Here is a 27778-nt window from a genome sequence, read left to right as displayed (position 1 = left end):
CTGGGGAAGGAGATCATCTTGCCCCCCAGGACCACTGTCTTCATTTCCTAGCAATGTGCTCGAGCAACAAGGGACTTCCATTTTAGTCTTGGCAGCTAGACATTTGCTCCCCGTTGGCTAAGCTCTCCCTCATACAAAGGTGCACTTCAACTAAATTTGGATTTTCTTTCCTCCCTCCCTTGGCCTAGAACAGTAGTGCAATTAATCTATCATTGGTTTGGAATATGCTATTTCTTTATTGGCTAATTAAAACACTATCTTGTATGCTGTTGGCTTGGGAAATTATTAGAATTCCCACAGTGGACCTATGTTAAATAAAATATTGGCAAAGACAATCTCAATCTCTGAGCAAAATTTGCCTTGAAAAAAACAAATGCTCTAAATTCTGTCCTCCAATGACTTATTCTCAGACCATAAGGGTAGATATTTTTTCCTGTCATTTTAATATAACTTAAGTTTCCAAAATTGATGTTGAGGCAAGTATCTAGACATGGGCACAATTCTATTATCTAAGGAAATCAAAATGTGCCTTTTTTTTCCCCTTCTACTTTGGGTAGTTATTTTTAGCCTAAGATATTCATATTGTCCTTATGTGCTGATGTGCTGATCAAATTCAGCCATCAATGGAAATGTCTTTGTCTGTGAAGGCCTAGCCTGAGGCTAATGCCTTGAGGAATCTCTTTCAAGAATGTGTCCTTGGATTTGAATGTCTTTAAACAATTGGTATTTACATCTCTCTTTACTATGAATGATCATTCTTAAATAACAGGTTAAAAATGTCAACTCTTCAATGGCAATAATATAGATCAAAAAAGCTCCCAAATTTTATCCATATCTAAGAAAATAACATTAAAAAATACCAATCTCTCTTTTGCAGAATCACAATGAATCAGTTTTTATTTTCTCCATTAGAATTTACCTTCAAGAACACAGTAGATTTTAGTTAGAGGTTTTATCACTTATCACTGAACAATCCAAAATCTTCAGTGAGACAAATGAAGCAATGAAATGTTAATTATATCTATTTTGATAAATTAGTGAATTATTAAAAAATAATGACAATATTTAAGGCACATTAACATACTGAGGAAAACACCTCCTTACCACTGCAATGAAAAAAAGACAACTCCAGGATATCTGTTTATTTCCCTAAATTATATATTTTAATTAAGAGCATTGCCTATGCTGTGCTACTTTTGCCCTTGAGATTTTCTATTGAGAAAAGCTTAAAATACATCAAGTAGGAAATATTAAAATGGTAGTCTTTGCATTTATCCACACCACACAGACACAACACAATCTTTCACCGTAAGTGGGTCCCATTGCATGACAACTAGACAAGCATTAGAATTAAAAGAAAGCACACAAAGATATTGGCATGCACGTGAGTAGATTGGCAAATTGATACCAGATTTGATGATAGAAACATTTTTAAAAAAATCAATTCTGGAAGGGGAAAAAACATGCTGAAAAGCAACTTCTATTTTAATGGAGACATCATTTTTATCTCTTTCTTTAAAAAATGGCCCCAAAATGACTAACATTAAATCAACAAAATCATTGCCCAAACTAAATTATATATAGTGAAGGAGGGAGAAAAGTTCACCAGTCTGATATGGCCTCAGAATTTTCTATAATATACTTTAGTCATGTAGTTTCATATATTCTTATTAACCTCCTGGTGTGAATAAATTCTAACTCTTACTACCAATAGATGAACATTTCTCCTATTATACCTAATTTTCTAGATTGATAGAACTGATTGACTGTAACTAATGAGAAAGACGGGCAAGATATAGGATACAAGAGAAGTAACCAAGTTTGTTAATATCAAGGGTATGCTCCAACTAGGAGAGCATCCTAAAATTTTAGTCAGCTCTCTTCTGCATCACACAGTATTAGCAGAGTAGAAAATGGTGGCAGAGAAGTCATCATTGTGAAGACTTATTCAAGTAGACACTGAGGGTATAGCTGTATTGGTAGAGTTGAAAGAAATAAGATCAAATGATTTTGGTATTCCTCAATATCCATGTGCTTTTGTGGTTTACCTTTGTCTGTTTTGGGGTCTGTTCATGCAGAACAAACACGACAAGGACAAAGAGGGAGGCCAATACAAGAAGACATCTATAACCCAAAAGAGTATGGCTTGTGTGCAGACTCTCTGAGAAATCTGAACTCCTTGTTTAACCCATCTCCGGGTTTACCACTTCTCTTTTCCTTCTCTTACTGGTGTAAAGTAAAGCTATCACCTTCATTCCGGCTTCCTTTAGGGTATTGTTGCTGCTTACGGAGCAGTTGTTTTCTTGACCACAACTATCAGGAATTTCTTTTCACTAAGACTAATAATAAAGGGAGCAAGACTAGAGTCAGAAATCAAGGAAGCCACACTCCTACACAGAGGCAACAGAAAGAGGAAGAAATTTATTAGAGGATAAACACATCGGAGCTTATCCTAAGTCACTACCCTGCCTGCTGATTGGGAAAGAAACAGAACAGAATGCGTACAGGAGACAATATACTTGATAAGCACAGATTTTAAAAGCTGATTATAATGATCACTCAGTAAAGCTTCAGCCATCACTAAATTTTTGTCAGCTAGATCAGGTGCAACATCCACTTGAGATATCCAGTAGTCATCAAGATTTAACAAAAAGCACTTAGAATGATACCAGCAGGGTTGTGATGGTATCTTTTCTGAATGGCGTGGTCCAAATGAAAATATTTGTGACTACACATAGCAGATTTGGAATAAATATTTGTCCAATAGATGGACAAAACTGGGATAGAAGGTTTTTTATCCTTGTGTGTGTGCAAACACGTGTGTGTGCACATGTGTGTTTATAACATAAGAAAATAGAAGCCTATGAATTCAGGTTCCTAATACTATACCACGTGGAAAACCCACCACCTCCCCCTAATCTACACTTTAAAAACATCAGAACTTTAATTTTTACTTGTCTTAAATCTCTGTATAACTACCATGGCCTAGTTTATTTTTTTAGTAGGCTAGTACTTGTGATGTGACATGGTATTTCAGAACTCCACTCCGTTATTAACTAAGACTGTTACTGGCTTTAAAAGAAAGATACTTGTTACTTAAAAGCACAAATTTTGGAGCCATATTGCCTGAATTCAACTCTTGTCTCTATCACTTATTACCTATGTGACCCCAGGCATGTTTCTTCTTGTCATTTTGCCTTAGTTTCATCATCTGTACAATAGAGAAATGAGAGTTCCCACTACAGAGTGCTTGTAACAAGGGTGAAATGAGTAAATTAAGGGCATCGAACAGTAGTTGGCACTTTTGCTAATATATATATGTTAGCTATTATTGCTAGTAATTTATTTTAACTTCTTCATTGATATATAACCTACAGGCCATAGAATTCATCCATTTAAAGTGTAAATTCCACGTCTGTTGGTATATTCACAGATATCTGTAACTACCGCTATAATCAATTTTAGAACATTTCATCACCTCAAAAAGAAACCTCACATTTCTCCCAAGCTTTAAATGACCACTAATCTGCTTTGTCTCTTTATATTTCTCTGTTCTGGACTTATGAATGAAATCGTACAGTATGTGGTCTTTTGTGGCTGGCTTCTTTCACTTATGATTTCAGTGTTCAACCGTGCTGTATTATGTTTTTTATGGTGAAATAGTATTTCTTTGAATGGATATACTGCATTTTGTTTAAATATTCATCAGTTGATGGGAATTTGGGCTCTTTACACCTTTTGGAGTATTATGAATAATGCTACAATAAACATCATATACACGTTTTTGCGTGGACCTATGTTTTCATTTCTCTTGGGTGTATACCTAGGAGTGAATGGCTGGGTCATATGATAACTATGTTTAATATTTCAGAAAATGCTAGACTATTTTCCAATGCAATTGCACTATTTTACAGCCCCACCAGTAGTGTACAAGGGTTCCAATTTTTCCACATCCTTGACAACAAGGTAATTTATTTTAACTCATTAACTTTAGAATTAAAGACAGCCTACTTATTTTAATTCAACATTATATATTAAATTTTTTAGAATTCCTACCTAAATATGTTTTAAACTATATTCCAGGGTCCAAAATTAGTTTAATTAGATGAAGAAAATTGTGTAGCATGAACTAATCTACTGTATGAGCTTAATGCACTATTCCATGGTACTAAGATCCCAGGGAACAAAATTGCCAAACTCATCCTTTCAGAGGGTTGAAAAGTTATCTATTTCCTGATATGAATTTATCCATAATTTGTTTTGTTTTGTTTTGGTTTTGGTCTTTTTTGGCAGGGGGTAATTAGTTTTGTTTATTTATTTATTTATTTTGATGGAGGTACTGGGGATTGAACCCAGGATCTCTTGTATGCTAAGCATGTGTTCTACCACTGAGCTATAGCCCACTCTCTACAGATAATTTGATAAACATATTTTAAATAAAGAAATTCCCTCTGCTAAAGTGAATGAAACTTTTAAAAATGGCTGTCAACGTATTATTTGTTACAATCCACCTACCGTATCTCACTATTAAAGTCTGATAGAACAGTTGGAAGAAGCCCTAAGATATCATGGGACAATGACATTGCATTTTCTGAGCATGGGGAAAGGGACTGAGAGTATCGGATTAAGTCCAGTTGCAATGATTTTCCACAGGTCTTAAATCTTGGGATTGGAATATGTAGAGATTATGTAAAGTATAAGAATGAGAGTCAAACTAAGAGGGACAAAAAGCAATGTTTTATTCAAGATTGATACTAGAATTGATCTAACAAAGCTAAACTAGAATAAAATAGTCTCAAAATGACCTAGAAACAGAATATTATGGATGATACCAAATTCCCAGCTTCTTATCAGAAGGCAGGGTTGAGTTAGAACACTGTTGCAATTGTTCTCACATAATCTTTCTGGTTTATTCAAAACCCTACTCTTGCCCTGAAACAGTCTTAGACTATGACAGTAACAAAGCAATGTGACAGACACATCTGCTTTCTTAAAATATTGCATGTCAGGTGAAACAATGTTTCATTTTTAATTGTTTGAATTTTGCATAAAGATACCTTTGTTTGCTGCTAAAGACGTATGCAATTGTCTCCAATATCACTTTAAATTACAGATCATTTTAACGTGTCATTCTTGTGAAATGCAAAACTCAGAGAATGTTGCATTGTGTCTATTAAAGCTTGTAGATGTTTACAAAATGAACATCAAAGTAATAAAGTGATTATGAGAATAAACATCAGAATACAAATGATCTTTCTTATTTACTAGGAGGAAAGCATTTTTTTTTTAAGTGCAGTAGCTACCAGACTGCTTAATTCTGTGAATGCCTGGTTTTTATATTAGATGAAAGAATGACTAACTAGATCTATGATAAGAAATAAAAATGTAAAAGTGACTGATGTGCTTGCCTTTATATCAGACTCTGAGATAGACAAAGGGTATTTAAAAATAGTTTCATTAATTCATTAGCCTCAATCTCAAGTGAAAGTTAAACGCTAATACAGTGATCCTACATAAATACTAGTTAAGTATATAACATTCTGATAGTGACTTGAACCAAAGACATAGTTGCATTCCTTTAATTTATACTTCAGCTTTAGTTTTAATTTAATATAACCTAGTTTATAACAGGTTAAGTTATTATAATTGTCTGATACCCATTGTCATTTCTTGCTTATTTCCTAGGAGGGAAAAATATTCTCTTCTGGGATTACCATATAGTTTCCTGAGTTCTTAGTTGGTTACTGACATATTCTCCCCTGTTTCAAACTCCTCTAGCAATTTCTATGCTGAATTTCCACTTTCAGTACATTCTCTGTAGAATTTTCAACTTTATTTCAAATCATCTAAAAATACCTGAAACTCAAAGCCCTTCTTTTTTCCCCCAGTTGAATTCATTGTTTTTAGGTTTGTGAAGTTTCACTAAGCTTGTCTTGATAACTAACAACTCAAATGAAGCATACAAGCTTCAGTGGATAGCCTAGTGTCCTCCAACAATTCACGTCCCCTCCAAACTCAAAGTTTGATCGGATATGGAAATAGGGTCTTTCTAGATGTTAGGTAGTTAAGGATCTTGAGAAAAAAATTATCCTGGATTTAGAGGTATGCCCTAAAGCCAATGACGGGTGTCATTATAAGATGAGGACACACACAGTCACAAAGGAGACCAAGTGATGGCAGAGGCAGAGACTGGAGTGATGGAGCTACAAGTTAAGGAATGCCAAAAATTGCCCCCCCAAAGCTGGAAGAAGCAAGGCAGGATTTTTCCCTGGGGCTTTCAGAGGGAGCATGGCCCTGAGGATACCTTGATTTCAGAATTCTAACCTGCAAAACTCGAGAGAATCAATTTCTGTTGTTTTCCACAACCAATCTGTTATGGCATTCCCGGTTAAAAATACAATCAGCAAAAGGGATACACTCCCATTTCAGGTAAAGAATGTGCTAGGATATAAAACGGATTGTTCCATTTTATGATTTATCAAACCAAAATGCATTGAAAGAATATTGAACACAAGTCACTATATGCCACACAATATGTAAATCTGAGGCGGACTAGGATGATTCTAGGTAAGCATGTTATAATAGAAAGAGTATTAAGTTTGGAATAACCAGATATAGCTTCAAGTTCCAGCTCACTCACTCATTTGTGAAACATTTAGCAGAAGCTTATTTGGTACTATGTACTAATCTTCTAAGTTACAGAAAAATGAACAGGATAAGGGCCTTGCCCTAAAAGATCTCACAGTTTAGTAGGGAAGCCAGAAGTAGAAATCAATAACTACAATATTACAATTTAAGTGTTCTAATGGGCAGATGAGTAAAATACTATCATACCTCAAGGGAGCAAAGAGCTGTGTGACACTGAGCAAGTCCCTTGAGCACTCTGAATCTGTTTATTAATCTGTAAAATGGAGATAATAATTCATATTGCTCCCACCTTTAGAGATTATTTTGAAGGTCAAATAAAACCCTCTTCCTCCCATCCTTTCTTTCTTCTTTTTCCTTCTCTTCCAATGATTTTGGACAGCTACTATTTTTTAAGAGTCTGTTGAATCAGACTCTCTTTTAGGTATTTAATGTATGTTATCTGAATTAACCCTTAAAATAGTTCATTATGTTAAATACAATCATGCTAATTTTACACGTGTGGATATTGAGGTTCAGAGACTTACACTATGTGCCCCAATTGCATGGACTGTAAATCAGGAAGGAAATGTTCTTTCCACCCAGGCCTGTTGAATGTCTTAGATATAAACACATACAAAATGAATACTATATTACTAGGAGTTAATGTTCTATGTGCCCCAATACCTAGCAATAAATATATTAGATGATGAATGTTTCAAATATGTATGAATAATTCTAAGTAGATAAATATTATATATTCTCTATAGTACTTTATTTCCTAACTAATGACTATCTATGCTGGAGAGAGCACATTCAGATGTGTTTGTACAAAGTAGCTACTAGCATTGACTTCAATGTTAGGCAATTACATTTGTATTTACCTCCTGGAATTTTCTAAGTCAATTTTTCTCAAAAACGTACAATTATACTTAGATTAACTGCTAGAATATTCAGTGTCTTGTATATGCAAGTAACATGGCCAGCTCCATAATCTGGAGTCTTTAGTACTGGCTTATTTTCTAGAATGTAGGCAAACTACTCTATTGTATAAGTGGCCAATCTTCCAATTCAACTATTGTAATTTTCTGCTCAGTTTCCATCTGATTAATTCATATTCACCATATGTAAGGATAGCACCTTCATAGCAGCACTATTTACAATAGCCAAGACATGGAAACAGCCTTAATGTCCATCAACAGATGACTGGATAAAGAAGATGTGGTATATTTATACAATGGAATACTACTCAGCCATAAAAACTGACAACATAATGCCATTTGCAGCAACATGGACGTTCCTGGAGAATGTCATTCTAAGTGAAGTAAGCCAGAAAGAGAAAGAGAAATACCATATGAGATCGCTCATACGTAGAACCCCCCCCCCAAAAAAAAGAACATAAATACAAAACAGAAACAGACTCATAGACATAGAATAGAAACTTGTGGTTGCCAAGGAGGTGGGGGTGGGAAGGGACAGACTGTGAGTTCAAAATTTGTAGATACTGACAGGCATATACAGAATAGATAAACAAGATTATACTGTATAGCACAGGGAAACATATACAAGATCTTGTGATAGCTCACAGCAAAAAAAAAATGTGACAATGAATATATGTATGATTAACTGAAAAATTGTGCTCTACACTGGAATTTGACACAACATTGTAAAATGACTATAACTCAATAAAAAAAATGTTAAAAAAAAATAAAAAAGAGAGAGCACCTTATTTGCAGAGAAAAGACCAAGGATTCACAATCTACCTCCTCTTTTGGGTAAAACGGCTTACCCAGTGTGACAATGCTGGGAAAATACAGCCTAGAATGAATTTTTGTTTCCTATATCATTTTCAACGTATTCATTCATTCACTCATTCTCCAGGCTAGCTACTAAGGACACAGTGATTGCCAAGAACAAAATAATCATCTTTACCCTTACAGAGATTAGAGTGTTCATAAGGGCATGGAGATAAGAACATAGATAATTACAATCCTTGTGGTCTCAAAATAGTTTGGCAGCTTTTTCTTTAGTAACAGAGGTACCTTTGAATAATTTTATTTCCCAGAGAATAATTTCTAATCATTTAGCTATAGCTTTAGCACAGATATAAAGTGAACATTAATTAAAGGTGCAACTTAATATTTACCACAGCTAAACTCTGGTGTCTGTGATGCTGCCAGATTTCTATAATACAGAAATAAAAGCACTCCTCCTGAGTGATCCATGAAGTCTTGAATTATCAAAGACTTACATTAAAACTGCATAAGATAGGGTCTGAGCTTTATTTAAAAAAGTATTTCATTCCCCTAGAGGTTCATCCGCCTCAGGCGTCTTCCCAGTATTTAGCTCTTAAAGTATCTAAAATATTTGAAGCTTGTACATTTTTTATTGCTTTGTGAATCTATCATGTAGATTTTTACTTTTTTTTTCCAATTTACCACATCAACATTGTTCTTTTCAGCTTCCAATTCCACATAAAACAACGAATGGTTCCATCTATCTCTCCAACGGAGCTTATTCTCAGCAGAGCTCTGTATTCAGGACATTTTTATTTTTATTATTGGTTATTTATCGTTAGCATTTTTGGAAGAATGAGAGAGCTGTCATTCTTTGGGAGCTTTAACTCTAGAATTTTATCAGTCAACAAATATTTATTGAGCATATGCTTTGGGACAGTCATGGTACTTAAGATCGTGGGCTCTGGAAGTAGGCTACCTGCCTCAGAACCCAGGTCTACCACTTATTAACTGTTTGACCTTGGGCCAGTTGCTTAATTACTTCATTTGGTGTTTTTGAGTCTGTCTGGAAAACACCAATGATGAAGACAGCAGCTATCTAATAGGGTGTTTATGAAAGTTAATTGAGTTAATGCAGTAAAGTACTTAACATGGTTGTATGGTAAGCTCTCAACCCTCTACTGTCTATTTATCCTTATCATCATTAGCATCATCATTATTTTAACTATGTGCTGTGTGAAACCTTGAGAGCACTCTAACAAACCAGGAAGAATCTACCAAGCCACTGACAAAGTCAGCTAGTTAAGAATACTTAGAGATGATCAATTAATTAATTGCGGATATATACAAAAGTGCCTTGAGTAGTAGTAAAAGACTGTGAGAGGGAAAACTTTTGCTTTGGGATCCCAAGTGAATCATTACCTCATGAAAATGAATTATAGAGAGAACTTTATAATACTGATCTAGTTTGCCTGAAGCATATAAAATAAAAGTCCCACTTAAAAAAAAATCAAACATTTTATTCAGCTAGTGACTATGGTCCAAAACTAAAAAGCTAAGTTTATTAAGGGCTTTAAACATTTATAAATCTCCAGAGCCATAAGACTTAATGCATGGCCCTTCATGTTAAATCAAGTAGCGAAACAGAGGTTTCTATCTTGGGCTCATGGGATCAGAATCCTGGCCCAGATGATGAGCTCTTTATCATATTCATTCTAATTGTGGCTCATCTTGAAATGATTAGATCTATTGTTAGAAAGAGACCTTGTCAGCACTAAGGATGCAGTGATTAATAGAAAATTCAGTATAATTCCTTTTGCTGTATGTCCAAAATCTCAACTGAGCCCTGGAACCACATTATTCAGTGATTAAAGAAACTGGAATTGCCACCCTTTATTCACGTTCATCACCTGACAAGGAATTAATCATCACAAGCAAAGAACAGCAGAAAGCAAACTATTTCATGACTAGTACTACACGAGTAGATAGCAAAACTTTAAAATCGGCTACAGGAATGATGCTTGATACAATAAGCCAGAACAAAAGTAAATCATTAGACATGCTCTCACAAAATCTGGCTTAATTTCAGATGAAGGTCAAATTTATCCTTGGGGGGGCATCAAAAAATTTCTTTCTTCCACTGTTAGGGCAACCTTAGTTATTTTCTTTCATTTCAATAAAGGGTAGAAAGTCAATTTCAGGCAGCCCTGCCTGATAATCTACAAAAGTTTTATCTCAATATTCTGCTGTTCTTAGGTGAGTTACCACTCACTTTTTTGTTCAGCACAAATACATATTTCCAAGTTGTAGCACATCAACATTAAAAGATCAGGACTGTCTCACTGTTTCTCTAAATAAGGTCATAGCTAAAATAAGCAGAATTTAATGGAGGTACATTTCCTAGGAGTGAGAATATATCAAAACAATAGTCAAGTGAAAGGGGAAAGCTCAGCTAGTTGAAAAGTACAGTGGTATGACTGAAGTTCTGGAGAATTCTGACAAACATTTAAAAAAAAGGTTGATGCCAAGGATACTCCAAGAAAAATAAGAGGAGAATGCTTCCCATTTCGTTTATAAGGCTATTATTATCCTGATACCAATACTAGATAAAAACAGTCTAAAAAAAACAAAAACAAAAAACTACTCATGAATCTCTCTTGTGACTATAGAAGCAAAAATCCTATAAACAAAATACTAAGAAATCAAATTCAATAATGTATAAATATAAATACACACCATGACCAAGAGCATTCCAGGTATGCAGGACTTGTTCATCATTGGAGAAACAATGTAATCCACTATATGAACAGGCTAAGCAGGAAAATCATATAGTGCTATCAACTGGTGCAGGAAAAGCATTTGGCAATTATCACACAACAAATAACAATTGTTGGTTAGGATGTGGAGAAAAGGGAACCTTCATGTACTGTTGGTGGGAACATAAACTGGTGCAGCCATTATGGAAAGAAGTATAGAGATTCCTCAAAAAACTAAAAATATAACTACTGTATGACCCAGCAATTCTACTCCTGGGTATTCATCAAAAGAAAATGTAAATACTAATTAGAAAAGTCATGTGCATCCTTATGTTCATTGCAGCATTATTTACAATATACAAGATATGAAAGCTGCTTATGTGCCGTCAATAGATGAATGGATAAAGATGTGATACACACAGACATGCACACACAATGGAGTATTATTAAACCACAGAAACGAATAAAATATTACAATTTGTGACAACATGGATGAAACTAGAGGGTATTATGCTAAGTGAAATAAATCAGAGGAAAATCAACACTGTATCACTTCACTTACACGTGGAATCTAAAAAACAAAACAAATGAACAAACATAACAAAACAGAAACAGAATAATAGATACAGAGAACAAACAGGTGGTTGCCAGAGGGCAGGGTGGTGGGAAGAGGAAAGACATAGGTGAGGGCGATTAAGAGGTACAAATTTCCAGTTGCAAAACAAATGAGTCAAGGATATGAAATGTATAGTGTGGGGAATATAGTTAATAACTATATAATATGTTTGTATGGTGACATATCATAACTAGCCTCATCATGGTGATCATTTTGAAATGTATAGAAGTATCAAATAACTACACTGTATACCAGGAACTAGCATAGTGTTTTGGTCAATTATACTTGAAAAGCAAACTAACAAATCTCATAGAAAGAGGTCAGATTTGTGGTTACCAGAGGTAGGAGTGGAGGGAGGGGGAATTGGATGAAGGCAGTCAAAAGGTACAAACTTCCAGTTATAAGATAAATAAGTACCAGGGATGTAATGTATAACATGATAAATACAGTTAACACTGCTGTATGTTATATACAGAAGATGTTAAGAGAGTAATTCTGAGTTCTCATTACAAGGAAAAGGTGTTTTTTCTTTTTCTATTTCTTTAATTTTGTATCTGTATGTGATGATGGATATTCACTAAACTTGTGATAATCATTTCATGATGTATGTAACTTAAATCATTATGCTGTACACCTTAAACTTAGACAGAGCTATATGTCAATTATACCTCAAAAAACCTGGGAGGAAAAAAAATGAAAAAAATATAATAAAGTCAACTAATTTTACTAGAAAAAAAATGGGCAAAGGATCTGAATAGACACTTTTTCCAAAGAAGATATACAGATGGCCAACAGACATATGAAAAGATACTTAACATCACTAATAAGGAAAATGCAAATCAAAACCACAATGAGTTATCGCCTTACACCTGCCACAAGAAATAACAGGTGTTGGCCAGGACGTGGAGAAAAGGGAACCTTCGTGCACTGTTGGTGGGAATGTAAATTGGTGCAGCCACTATGGAAAATACGGAAGTTCTTCCAAAAATTAAAAATAGATCTACCATATGACTCAGGAATCCCACTACTGGATATCTATCTGAAGAAAATAAAAACTAATTTGAAAAGATAAATGCACCCCTTCACTGCAGCTTTATTACAGTAACCAAGATATGGAAACAAACTAAATGCCCATCAATGCATGAATGGATAAAGAAGATATATTAATTGTATTAACCTTCTATGGTTATAGACTGTAACTAGACTTATTATGGTGATCATCTTGCAATGTATACAAATGTTGAATCACTATGTTGTACACCTGAAACTAATATAATATTACATGTCAATCATACCTCAATAAAAATAATATATAAGAATAGATCATTATATTGAGCCCATGAATGTGTCCTCAGACCTGGTTCTCTCCCTAGGTTTGGTTTTATAAATGCTAGTGATAAACCAAGTCTGATTTATATGATGCATATTATATGGGAAATGTTTGTGACTCTAGGTATCTGATCATCTTGAGAAATGACAGCACAGCTAGTGCAATAACTTTTGAAGAAAATCATTGCTAATTTGATAATTACCAGTTGCCATTAAATGAATTGTAAAATTAAAAAAAATAGATCATGAACTTAAATGTAAGATACAAAATTATAAAACTTATAGAAAAAATATAAAAGAGAATTATCAAGATTTAAGGCTAGGTAAAGTGCTCTTAGACTTGACACCAAAGGCACAATCCCTAAAGGTAAAATTGATTAATTAGGTTTCATAAAAATTAAAAATATTTGCTTTGCAAGACCCTATGAAGGGGATGAAAATACAAGCTACAGTGTGGGAAAATATATTTGCAATTCATGTATCTGACAAAAGAATCATATCTGTAGTATGTAAAGAGCTTTCAAAGTGCAATAGTGGAACAAAAAGCTCAAGCAATCCATTTGGAACATGAACAAAAGATATGAACAGCCATTTCCTTGAAGAGGATATACAGATGGCAAATGAGAGGATGTCCAACATCATTAGTATCTTAGTTTGCTTGGGCTGCAATAAATAAAGACCATAAACTGGGCTGCTTATAAATAAATATTTATTTCTCATAGCTCTGGAGGCTGAGAAGTCCACAATTTGGCTGATTTGATGTCTGGTGAAGGGCTACCTCCTGGTCTATAGAAGGTGACCGCTTGCTGTGTTCTCATGTGGTGAAAGGGCAAGGGAGCTTTCTCTGGCTCTTTTTTTATAAGGACACTAATTCCATTCATGAGGACTCTGGCCTCCTGACCTAATTACCTTCCAAAGGCCTCACCTCCTAATACCATCACCCTGAGGGTTAGGATTTCAGCATATGAATGAGGAGGTGTGTGGCACAAGCATTCACATCATAACAATTAGCCATCAGAGAAATATAAATTTAAACCACAATGAGACCACATTATATATCTATCAGAATGGCTAAAATTTAAAAAAAAATAGTAATAACACCAAACACTGGAGAGATTGCAAAGAAAATGGATTACTCATTCATTGCTGATGAGAATAAAAATGGTATAGACACTGTGGAAAACAACTGGACAGTTTCTTATAAAACTAGACATGTGACCCAGCAATTACACTTTTGGACATTTATCTCAGAGAAATTAAAACTTATATCCACACCAGAACTCAAACACTGATGTTCACTGCTGCTTAATTCATAATAGCTCCATATTAGAAACAGCCCAGATGCCCATCAACAGGTGAATGGTTAGACAAACTATGGTATATCCACACCATGGAATACGACTCAGCAATAAAAATGAATGAACAATTCACCCATGTAACAACTTGGGTGAACATCCAGGAAATTATGCTGAGTGAAAAAAATCAACCCCCAAAATTTACAAACTGACTTCATTTATATACATTCTTTTTTTTTTAACATTTTTTATTGATTTATAATCATTTTACAATGTTGTGTCAAATTCCAGTGTTCAGCACAATTTTTCAGTCATTCATGGACATATACACACTCATTGTCACATTTTTTTCTCTGTGATTTATCATAACATTTTGTGTATATTTCCCTGTGCTATACAGTGTAATCTTGTTTATCTATTCTACAATTTTGAAATCCCAGTCTATCTATATACATTCTTAAAATCACAAAATTATAAAAACTGAGAACAGATTAGTGGTTGCCAGAGATTAAGCATGAGGAGTGCTGTGAGAGGGATGAGTATGCTTATAAAAAGGCAACACGACAAAATGTTTTGGTGGTAAAACTGTTCAATTTCCTGACCATGTCAGTGGAGACATGAACATATGCATGTGATAAGGTTCTACAGAACTACACATACACATACACACAAACACAAATGAGCATATGTAAATCAAAGAAAATCTGAATGAGGCTGGTAGATTGTATCTATGTCAATATCCTGGTTTGAATACTATGTTAGAGTGTTGCAATACGTTACCATTAAGAGAAAACAGATAAAGGATACAGAGGATCTCCCTTTATTATTACTTAATTTAAATCTAGAATTATCTCAAGAAAAATTACAATTTCAAAAGCAAAGCTTACTTCAGTTTAAAAGAGATTAACCAAGGAAAAGCAGGAATTTTAGGAGTCAATAAGTTGCCATGTCTTGGATAAAATATTTTTGCTATAAACATTTTCTCTGGTGTAACAGACTTCTACTTAGAGGCATGACTAATTTTTTTACTAATAACAAATTTTAGTTCTTAGTAACTGATTTTTTTAATTGAAGTATAGTCAGTTACAATGTGTCAATTTCTGGTATACAGTATAATGTTTCAGTCATACACACACATACATATATACCTTTTCATATTCTTTTTCATTAGAGGTTACTACAAGATATTGAATACAGTTCCCTGTGCCATACAGTAGAAACTTGCTGCTTATCTATTTTATATATAGTAAGTAACCGGATTTTGTAAACACTCAGTTGTTTTAAAGAAATGACAAGAGTATATAAAAAGTGGAAAATGAAATAAGATCTAACCCTGAAACTGGAAAGATCTCATCATGGGAAATATTGGGTTTGGGCACCATTGTAGCTCACCTTTCACATGTGCTGTAACTGACAAGATTAGATATATGGAGAAGAATACATTGTTTTTCATAAGTCACTGCACACCATTTTGCTGTTGATGCATTCATTTTATTCTTTCTAATTTTATTTAGCAGTTTGTTAAAGAAAGACTATGATATGTATCACCACCTTTTTTTTTAGAGCTATACTCATTTGTGTTGGCCCTCAGTAATATCACATCCAACGGGTCTTCTTTATTACTTTTTGCAAGGTGACCCTAATTTATAATAACTGTTCAAAATATGATGTGATTTATTTGGACCACTATTCTCATTTATATTTAAATGCATACCATTAAAATCAGTGCAACTTTATCATTACTATTTCAATATCAGCTCCTGTATATCATCACATGAATATATACTAAGTACCAATCTTCTTGGGCAGAGTAACCTGCATTAAAAACATATACACATGCTAGCTTCTTATTCATAATTTCAAAAATTTTGCTGAGATTAATAAAAAAACAAAAACCCCTAGGCCTGCATTAAACTGTGGTTGTCTGACATGTAGACATTTTTAGCCTGGTTCTAGTCTAGTCAAATGGCAAACTTCAAGTGATTGAGACAATTTTAACTGTTTTTTAAAAAAAATAGCAATTCTACAGAAACTTCTACAAACAGACTTGTATAATTTTCCATTAGGAGAATCACTTATTTGACCATTATACCAACATTATAATTGGGAAAACTGACCAAATGATTATTTAAAAATGCAAAAATTTAATTTAAAATGCAAGCTTTATAATCTAAGAGGTAAGGGTGAATTTTATTGTACATCTAATTATACTTCAAAAAACAAAAAATGTTAATGACAGAATACAGGTGGTAGGTTGTACTAGGCAGAATTTGAAGCTGACCTCCAACAAGTCCCACCTTTGACTAAGCCCTTGTACTTTGATCGTAGGTAGACCCTATGAGACATCACACTCATGATTATGTTTTATTATATGACCAGAAGGGAGATTATCCTGGTTGGATCACCTAATCACTTGAGCCCTTTAAAAGCAGAGCATTTTCTCCAGCTGGCCAAAGAAAAGGAAGTCGGAGAGATGCAAGAGCAGGTGTTCTGGAAGAAAACAAGCACTCATGTTGTGAACTGCCTACATTGAACGTCACATATCAAGGAACGGCAGGTGGATTCAGGAGTTGACCCCAGCCAGCAGCTAGCAGGTAAACAAGGACAGTGATCCTACATCTACAAACAAATGAATTTTGACAACAACCAGTCTGCATGTAAGAGGACTCTGAGCCCCAGATGAGAATCACAGCCCTGGCCCATGCCTTAATTTCAGCCGAGTGAGTCCCTGAGTAGAGAATTCAGTCATATTGGGCCAGGACTTCCAACTTATGGAAACTATCACACAAATTTGTGTGTGTGTTTTAAACTAACTTAAGTAATGTGTTAGCCAGCAAGAGAAAGCTAATAAATGGTTATACAAACATTCACTGGAATATTATTTCAACTTTATTGTATATTTGAACATTCTTTTAATTAAATGTTGAGATAAGAAAAAGTCTAAAAGGGTGGGCAATATCAGAGAAGTGGCATGTTAATCTTCACAACAATAAGCTTTGGTCTCAGTGGAAAAATAAAGGGTGCTACTTACTAATCTTAGGCATAATTCATCTGAGCATGTGCCAGAGGGTGCAGATACGGGTAATGGGAGATAATAAATAACTACAGTACATGGTGCATGATGAAGGGGAAATAAAGTGCTCTGAGTTACATTACAATGTTCAAGAAGACAGTTGGGTCAGTTAATGTATGAGCTAAAGGTTGGCACATCAATCTCCCTAGTTGTCTGGGAAGAGAGTAATGTGTATTGTCAGTGATCTAGAGCTTCATGATTCAGTGAAGATCATTTAAAAAGTCTCCGAGACCAAAAAAATATCATTTCAATTGCAGTTCCTCCATATCAGTACTTTGAAGTTAATTTTCATGATTAGGTATATTAAAATTGATTGAAAGTGAAATTTACCATGGATACTGCAAAGCAGATGTGCTTTCCATTTGAAACCAGTTCATTTCTCTGCAGAATGGGTTTTAAATTTGGCATCTGCATAACACTATCCATGTTACTGCTAACTCTATGCCTGGTGGATTCCAGAAACCACAGCCTCTATGTGAATTAAATAAATAAGAAAACGAAATGGCCAAATATCGGTGACTCACAGAATCCTTTTGGATAACAGATTGCATATTAAATGCAAAATGCCAATCTCATATTCTTGCTCCTTGAATCAATATTTAAGCAGTGATCCACTCATTTCATAAACTCTTATTCCAAATTGCAATACATGAGACACATGGAAAATAAATGAATGTGGAATGAATGATGGATGGAAATAAAGGCAGATGATATCTGGTGAGATGAAGTGAAATGACTACAAGTAAGATGGATAAAGCACATATTTCAAAGACTTGCAGAAAGGTAACATATGTAGACCTATGGATAGAAAGGAAATATAAAAAGCAAATTAACTAATTTATTTTTCTAAAATAATGACTAGAATATTTTGTTGTGAGCACATGTGAGTCTCCAGCCACAGACTGGACATACAAGTCTCCATCAATAGTTGTGAAGACTGTAGGTGTGTAGACAATGTGCAGTATTCATACTTTTAAAAACACAGTTCATTGAGCACTTAGTATTTACTAAGCACTGTACTTTATATGTATTTTATATGCATTATTCAGGCAATGGTAAAGAGTTAGGTACAACTATTTTCCCAATCTAGCCTACTTAATTGTATGGATGGACAACAGCAACAAAAATGATAAAAAACAAACAAACAAACAAAAGTGACAGCTAGAATTTATGAGAGCTCACAGAGGATCAGACATTATTACGAGCACTTGTGTTGTTATTAACTGTATCATTGCACTTAATCTGGGCAATAACTCAAAGAGATACTTTTTGTTAACTTCCACTATATAGATGAGGAAAGTGTAGATCAGACATGTTATATAACTCACCCCCAATTCATCACCTTGTAAATGGCAGAAATATATGTATATTTTTATGTGTGTATATACACACACAATGTGTATGTGTCTGAATTGTGTTTATCATCATGCATGAGGCCAGCCTGCCTATTGAATATGATATTGTCTACAAATAACAGTGTTATATAATATGATCATAGGAAATTGGATTTCTATGTAAAATATTCATAGTACACACATACACACATAAAAAGGATTGGCCTTTGTTTTAACCTTATAATCCCCAAGCAAGATAAGAAGTCCAAGTTTTCAAGATCACAAGGAATCACTTAAAAATTTTTTTAGTTTTCAATTTCTGAAAATTGTGAGAGCATCCCGTGATGCTCAGAAACATAAAATTTGGGCTGAGTTTTGTTTTCTTCCAAAGACATGAAAGTTTATCTCATAGAAGGGGCACTTGTTAAAAGGCCTCTGAGCCTTCCATGGATAAAACACTGGAATAAACTCACCTTCATCATGACAGACAAGAACACGGACACAAGTAGGTAGACCATTAAACCACAGATTAATGCCATCAATAGGTAAACTCGTTACTGTTCTGAAGCTGCAAACAATTACCACGGTGTGATTCTGTATTAAGTTGCTGGCTTGTTTTAATCATGCATCAGCATCAATGATTTCATAGATAATGGACTTGTTCCATCACCTGTAATTAAATATGGGCCCAGAAACCAATGGAAACAACAACAAATATGCAACTGAAGACTGAAGAGAGTCAGTGTTTTGGAAAATAAGGCAAAATTAAGGAGGTACTCACTACAGCTGCTTACTGGGTATTGCTAATCTACCACAAGGAATTTATGTCTTCTTTTCAATTTGGATCCATGTACTGACAATTGGATTACAGCAATGATAGAAGGAAACTTAATTATAAATAATAATAACTACTTTTATTAAGGATTTATACCTGTGTCAGGTATTATGCTTTAATTGTACATGCATTATCCTATTAAATTTTCCAGATATACCTCTGCATTAGGAACTGTCACTCTCCCATTTTACAGATGAATTAACTGAAACATACAGAATTTAAGTGATTAAATGGAGAAAGGGGGATAAACTATATGCTCATGATGACAGAGCTAAAAGGAGAAGAGATAGGATTCCAACCGAAACCCATCTGATTCCAAAGTTTGCTATACTGACAACATTAAAGTAATTGATAAAGTTACGGAATTCATTTTCCCTCATCCAAATCTAATTATAAATTTCAGGTAAATTATATTTCACTATTTAACCAATTTTAAAAATCCACTTTTTAAAAGTCAGTTACCTCTTCCTATAGAAAGCCATGTTTACCACTGTATTAGAACAATGAAAAGGAATTTTGCTTTTGATGTAAGTATAAAACATAAATAACCAAGAAAAAGCAAAATAGAGAAGAAAATATTAAATAACATAGATTTGTTTAATATGGAAAGAAAAATAGGGAATAAACTATTGCAATGGTTAAGAAAAATGAAACCCTTCCAGAATATCTCATTACATAGATTTAAAACATGATGAATGATTTAAACATAAATACCACTACTGTTTAAATTATAATTTCATTAAAAATCAACTAAAATGTATGCTTTGCCTGCAAAAGAACTCTAACCTCTAAATTCATAACAATCATCTTCAGTGAATTGAGTCCCAATGTCAAAATAGAACAATATGTTCTTTGAGAAAGTTACCCATTCATGACTGAGAGAAGTGAAAGGAAGCATTGGCACACTGGCTGATCTCTTTACATAAAATTCCGATTTTCTGAAATGAGTTAGAAATGAAATTAGAGTCTCCTTTCACACAGATCGCGACCTAACAGATCATGGCAGGTGCCTTTTTATTTTTGCTCTTTAAGATTTGAAACCCACAGTTTCTAAGTTGGATGTAAAATGGTCATTTTTTTTAGCAAAAGGTTTTACCAGACCCAGTTGTCTTTATCAGAGAGGAAAAAAATTCAAATAAATAGATCCCTTCATTGATAGTGTCCGTGAGTATCAAGCTGTATAAATCGCTATTTCATTTGAATATGGTGGACAATTCCTAATAAGATTATTTAATGGAAGTTTGTTTTCTGTTTATGGGCCTATTAAGCAGTACCAACATATTCACCAGATAAAAGAATTTATCTCAGTTATGATATTTCTGGAATAAATGAAATACTTTTTTAGACCTTCTTGTACAGCAACAGAGTAAGAATGGCCAATATCACCAGCATCATCCTGCCACGGTTCTCTTCTTTGCTAGTTCGATTCTTATTAGCTACTTGGGAAATGATTCTTAGCCTTTAAAAAAAAATTGTGTCTTCTTTATGTTGTATATGTTTTCCCAATCAATATCCCATTCTTCGATCATTCTAGTGGGGTATCACGGCAGTCAGGTGAAATTTTAGAAGCTCAGAAATATGTCAAAGAGTCATGAGAGGAATTGGTTAGGAAGGGAACACAAGGACTACTTTTACAAATTTTTTAAATTGTTATTAAGAAAACTATACAAAATTATTAAGATTTAGTTTTGTGTTATCTATTCATACTTCAACATGCAAATAAGTAGAGATCATTTCCAAAATTACTTTTCATAAAAATACCCACTTTCCCATCTCCGAGTTTCAAATCCCATTCATTAATACTGTTTAGTCAAGACTAAAGGAGGTGGGTCTGGAATTGTTTCTCAGTTCTCAGCTGGCCGTGCATTAACTTAATTAATCCCACGGTACATGAATTCTTTGATCTTCAGATGTTTAAAGTAGTTATAGTATTTAAATTGACTTAACAGAGCAAATGTCTCAGATTTCTTTGTTTAATTTGTGAGAAATACAGTATATTTAATAGAAATTGTTAGCCTTTTAGTATCTAAGAATTAAAAAAAATTATTACAATTACCTGACTCTATGGAAATATCAGTATAAGTTAATGTGGTGGAAGTCGGTTAGGTCATCTAAGCCAATATTCTGGGTTTTTTTCTTTTTTTTTAAGAAGACCAATTCAATCTTGAGTTGACAAGTTTTTCTGAGAAAGACAAAAACCCCATATCCTGCACATAGCTGTACATGAGGGATGGCATCCAATTCTGAGGTGCACTGCAAACTATGGTTTGATCAACAATCATTTGATTTTGAGATGCAGTTCAAGCAAGTGTACAGCTGGATTCCTCTCAACATCATCTCCCATTACATTAGACTTCCAAATTGGTTCATTAGGTAAGTTGACCTCCTTATTCCTTTTTCTCTTCCTTATGGGCAAAGGAATATAAAGACAGCTTTGAATGGTGGAAGGTTGCTCTGCTGGCTTGAGCAAAGCTCTAGAGCTGCAAACCAACACTGCCATTTTCTACAGGAATGAAAATCAAATAACCAAGTCCATTTGCAGATTATTTTGAGACTTCATACCAGCTACAAAAGCAAAATTAGAACTTCTGTATTACAACGGAGAAAATACTTCGGAGTTTATTTGATTTCCATTCAGTTTCCTATTATCATTTACATTATACAATCCTTATCAGAAAAGATTTGTATTAAGATTAAAGGGCATCATTCCTCAAAACCCTTACATAATTGGTTAAGAATTAACATTGTCACTGAAATCATAACCCAGACCTGACAGCTAGAATTCAATGCAACTCAACCATGCAAAGCCTCGGGGGGGTCTCAGGGTTACTTTTGAAAATCCAAGAATACAACCAAGAATCATCTATATAAGCAAGCTACTTGATTCCTGGACTGTAATATAGCTATTAAAAAAGAAAGGAATACATTTTGTGCTTGTATTTTTTCCTTTCTTATTGTATTTATGTGGACTTTCAATTTAAAAAAAATCGTGCTTCTGAAATTTCTTTCCTAATGTATGAAAATACAGTTTGAAGATATATAATTGATCATGCAATTTTGTTCTTTGCAATTAAAACCACACATGAGAGAAGGAATTCTTTCATTATCTTTTAATGCACCAATTCTTAAGAACGATATGGTTTAACCAATGATAAAAATTCTTCCTTCTGAGAATTTGAGCAAAATGCATTCATTCCTCCATGGCCCAGTTACTAAAGTGATAGTTTTCTCCAAATGTAAATGCTCACAATAGGAAAAAAAAAAAAAAAGAGAGAGAGAGAGAGAGAAAGAAAAAGAAAAGTACTTTTGGAGCTAGAATGAGTGCAATAATACTTTATAATTATTCATTCTTTCATTTACAGCAATGTGATGTGTTCTGTGAGCTTTGTTATAAGGTGCTACAGTGTATATCCATTACATATATGTACAAGTCCTTAGAAAAGAGCCTAAAAACAAAAAGTCATGATGAGCTTGCTGAATGCCAATATGAAGATGCATGATAAAACTACCTTCTATGTTAGATTTGATGGTGTCTGGTTTTAACTAGTGCACTGAGTACATGCAGTTATGCCTTAATAACATGTAACTCTGCATAGGATATTGTCCCCTGCACATTTTCTGGGATGGTTGTGAGAGCCCCTTCTTTCTCTACTTGGGCATCTGCTGTCCCAGATCACTCTGTCAAACCTACCTCCATGGTTATCACTTTCTCTGCGTGCTCTGACTAGTCAATCTTCTCTTTGAAGGTAACTTGTCTTTCAGTACAACTACTGACATGCCATAGGCAGGCACAAATAAAGATTGTGCTATTTGATGCTGTAGAGTTTATGCCAATTAAAAGCAAATGATGTATTTGAAAAGAACATCTTTTTCCTAGAAAAGGAGCAAGTGCTTCTCCCAGTTTAGACACTAATTGTAACAATATTATTGAATTACTTGGATTGTCTTGGCTCCCTGATGGCATCCTTGAACATGAGGTCTAGAGATATTGATTATTCTACTGAAGTCAAGCTGTTAAAACCAAGCTAGTATGACCAAAGGGAATTGAAACCACTATGTCTTCATATCATCATAAACTTGGAGTTCCCTTTCACTTAGGAGAACTGCTTTTTTTAATCAGTGAATATTGCAAAAAGAAAGGAGTATGTTATAAAAAAAATGTAATAAAGGTATAACTGAAACACCACTACCCTTGCATCAAAGACCCAAAATCTTTACTAGTTAAGATTCAAACACACTTGAAGTATTTGTTGAGAATGTAACTACTCTATGGATTCAAAAATACCCATAGTTTTAATGTATATTCTTCATTACGTTGGTTTCAAATAAATAAATAAATATACATATAAATTCAAAAATTAAAATAATTTTTTCTTTGAGCTAACACACACACACACACACCCCCACACACACCCCGACTAGTTCCAACAGTGATTTGAATTAGCCTTACACAATAAAGCACAGGATAAAAATAGAGAAAAATTCAGCAAGAATTGAAAAATAAAAATATCAGGAACTGAAAAAGACATACTACCGTTAACTCCTAGGTGGTTTACTTTTATAGTTAAGCGGTGAATTTTGCTCTGACCTTGCATGACAAGTAAAGGCCAATGACATACTGTTCCAGCAATTTATGAGGAGTTGAATATTAAATAAATATTATGTAGAGTGTTGCATAATACTTTCTATATTATTAAATAAATGAGAAAAAACTATGTGTTACTAGGTACTAAGTATGACAATAAGAAAAAGAAACAATCAGTGAGGTCATAGTTTATTACCATAGCACAATACTACCACGTATAAGGAAGCAATCCACAATATGAGTTATTTCCTAAGAGAGTACAATTGAGCGAGGCTTTAGGAGGCATTAGGAGGTGTTTAGGCTGCCCAGAATTGGAAGAAGCAATAGGTAGGAATAGGTAAGGAGTTGGGATGGAGTCAGATTTTACTGCTATATTTAGGGCATGCCTGAATGTCAGGATTAGAAACTTTTCTCCTAGTTGTGAGTCTCTAAAGTACATTACCAACCTTACACTCATTGTATATATCTATATGGCCTGGGAAAAAGAAATGAGTGAGTGCATGCATCTGCCCATGAACACGTGTGATTCCCCCAGGGGCAACAAAAGTGTATTAATTGGCAAGTAGAGTTGTATGCACTAGCTTTTAGAGAGCTAGAAGTAAGACAGATAGTCCACATTTCTAACAACCTTGGAAGGAATATTTAAATATTTTATAGACCCAAGGTATTGGGGTATCTTTCAAAAATTTTGGGAGAAGATGTAATCAACAAAGTTGCAGAATGCGCCATCTAGTGGTTCAGTGTGGTACATGACAAAATAATCTAGGGTTTGGCAATCTTACTTCACAGTTGTGTTATCTCTTTTCTTTGCCTCAGTTGCCATTCACCATTCTATTCCACTCTTTTGAAGAGAAATGAACACAATTAGGATAGCTTTTATAATATCCACTGCTCTAAATCTGTTCTGTCATTGCTCATCTTAAACTTCAGAAACTTTGCATCAGAGAAACCAGATTTGTGCCACAATAATTGCTGTGATAGATATCATGGTCAAAGAATGGGTGAATTTCAAATGTATTCATCTTTCCTCACAAAACTGACACTGCATTTGGAGCACTATATGGAACTTTGACCTCAAGAGTTTTTCAAATCTCCAAGGCTGTGACCTACATTGGAAGTTGCTCTCCATAGTCACATTTGACTGAAATGAGCCTTCTTTGTTCCCTCCAGCCAAAGATATACTCAAGAGATTCATGATGGCCCCATGAGCCATTACACCATAATACAGCACTATGGACTTCCCATGGCCAAGTGTTTTCTTTGGGGAGAAGTGTGTCGTACTAGTCTATGTCTGTCGAACTTAAAATTCACGTCTACTTATTTCTTGTTTTACACACACTTTCACACACCATGTGATCCTTTTTGTACTTGTCAGATTCTCATGCAACTCATTGTTACTGACTAAAGAACAGAAACCATGTACTTAACTGTGCCAGTATATCATTATACCTCTACACAGATGCAAAGGGCAAATATAAACACATTAAAGGCCCTGTAGGCCTAGTACAAACAATAAGCTTCCTAGCACTTGGGTTTCCCTTAAACCAGAAGGGAATTTCCCCAGTTCACCCACTTAGTCTCCTACTGACATTTTTATTGCTGTTATTAGAATTGTTTGAAGTAATGAAAAAAAGAAAGGAATATTTTCATGGATGCCCTTTCTTCTAGATAATCTGTTTTTTTTTCCTTAGATCTTCAGCTACAAAATAGCAAACATTACACACAAGAGTTACAATTTTTTCCCCACTAGCTCACTTTGTTAATTGGTAAACAATGAAAAAGAGCTCATTTCTTTTTTTCCCGTTTTTAAATTGAAGTACAATCAGTTTACAATGCTGTGTCAATTTCTCGTGTACAGCATGTTTCAGTCATTCATATACACACACATATTTCTTTTCAGATTCTTTTTCATTAGACGTTACTATAAGATATTGAATATGGTTCCCCATGCTATACAGTAGAATCTCGTTTATCTATTTTATATATAGTAGTTAGTATCTGCAAATCCCAAATTCCCAATTTATCCGTCCCCCACCCACTTCCCTCCCTCGTAACCATAAGTTTGTTTTCTATGTCTGTGAGTCTGTTTCTGTTCTGTAAATTTCATTTGTGTCTTTTATTTTAGATTCCACATATAAATGACATCATATGGTATTTTTCTTTCTCTTTCTGGCTTATTTCACTTAGAATGACAATCTCCAGGTCCATCCATATTAAAGAGCTTATTTCTAAATCTCTTCGCATACCTCAAAATGGGCACATTATGGGAAACAAACTGAAAAAATAAAATGCTCTTCTCTACTAAGACAGACTTAATAAACAGAATTCGAGTCCTCTTTCTATATCTACTCTGGACAAAGTTACCTATTACATATAGACAAATTGTCTACTAGAAGTGAAGTATTTATTGAAAACTGCCTAAAGCCGCTATCTTTGTTCTCCATAGTCACAGATGTTAGTGAAAAATTGCTGTGATTTTACTGCTTATTCCCTGTGGCCACCTTCTGTACCTCCAGACTGTATTCTATAGCTGTGGCAGATTGAAAATAAGAAGTTCCTGAAACAGTGACTAATGTACTCCATGGCCATTCTGCACAGCCACATCCTCTTGTGGTAAGACTAGCAACAGAGAATCAAATTGGAATGTCCCTGCAGTGTATGGCTTCTCTAGAATATTTGCTGACAGTGGCAGAACATTTGTCAACAGCTCTGGCAAGTTGTACAGCAACTGCTTCCTGTTGTCTCTTCATCACTGAAAAGTAAAGGAACAAGTTCCCTGGACACCCACTCAACTGGTCACTCTAGCAACGCCCATCTTCTCCAAACCAAGCTGCCTTTTTGGCAGAGAAATGTGCTTGCATTCCAACATTAGACAGCATGGACAGAAACTCTTTAGGACAAAATTGAGATATAAAAAACAAAAGTAAGTGGGGGAGGGTATAGCCGAGTGGTAAAGTGCATGCCTAGCATGCATGAGGTCCTGGGTTCAATCTTCAGTACCTCTATTAAAAAAATAGATATATAAGTAAATCTAATTACCTCCCCACCCCCACCCCTCAAAAAGACAGTGAGGGAACAACTTGTGTTCCAGGGGACACTGTGAGTATGCATGTTCAAATGGTCTTAAGGTTATGTTTTTACCTTATCTGCCGCACAAATTCCAAAAATAAAAGAGCTGGTTTTTTTGCACATGGATAGTATCTAAAACAATTTTCCTCGTACTTAAAATAGTTTTCAAATATTTTTAGCATAAATATATTTCAGAATATGACCAGGATTTTTGCTTTCTAAATATTCTGACTTTCAGATTATCCAAAATTTCTGTGATTGCCCTCCAATGACTTTAATTACCCAGTATAATCCACAGGATATTAGTTCAAAGCAATAAAGTCATCAATATTTCTGGGTTTTTAAACTTGAAAATGGTTTTAATACCACTTTTATAAGGTATTATAAACTGTGCATAACTAGGCACTTTTTTTAAGAATTCATTTCTTAGGATGGCTAGAAACTATTTTTCGATAAAGTGAGATTGTAAAACAAAATCATATAATTTCACTCATTGACTAATATCAGGGTCTAGACTGCACAGCAA

At 34.3% G+C, this 27778-nt stretch overlaps 1 protein-coding gene and 1 non-coding gene across 2 annotated transcripts in view; one reads left to right on the top strand and one right to left on the bottom strand.

Annotated features, from left to right (window-relative positions):
* The window catches only part of PCDH11X (protocadherin 11 X-linked), a 545261-nt gene that overhangs the window by 263756 nt on the left and 253727 nt on the right, over positions 1 to 27778 (bottom strand). The gene's annotated exons all lie outside the window — the stretch shown is intronic.
* Positions 13045 to 13134, top strand: LOC116277413 (small nucleolar RNA SNORA72). The gene has a single exon (XR_004186879.1). It is a non-coding gene; the product is annotated as a small nucleolar RNA SNORA72 (small nucleolar RNA).

This window comes from Vicugna pacos, chromosome X, assembly GCF_048564905.1.
Source record: "Vicugna pacos chromosome X, VicPac4, whole genome shotgun sequence".
NCBI lineage: Eukaryota > Metazoa > Chordata > Mammalia > Artiodactyla > Camelidae > Vicugna > Vicugna pacos.
Note: the sequence above shows the minus strand (reverse complement) of the source record. Positions and strands in the feature narration are given on the sequence as shown.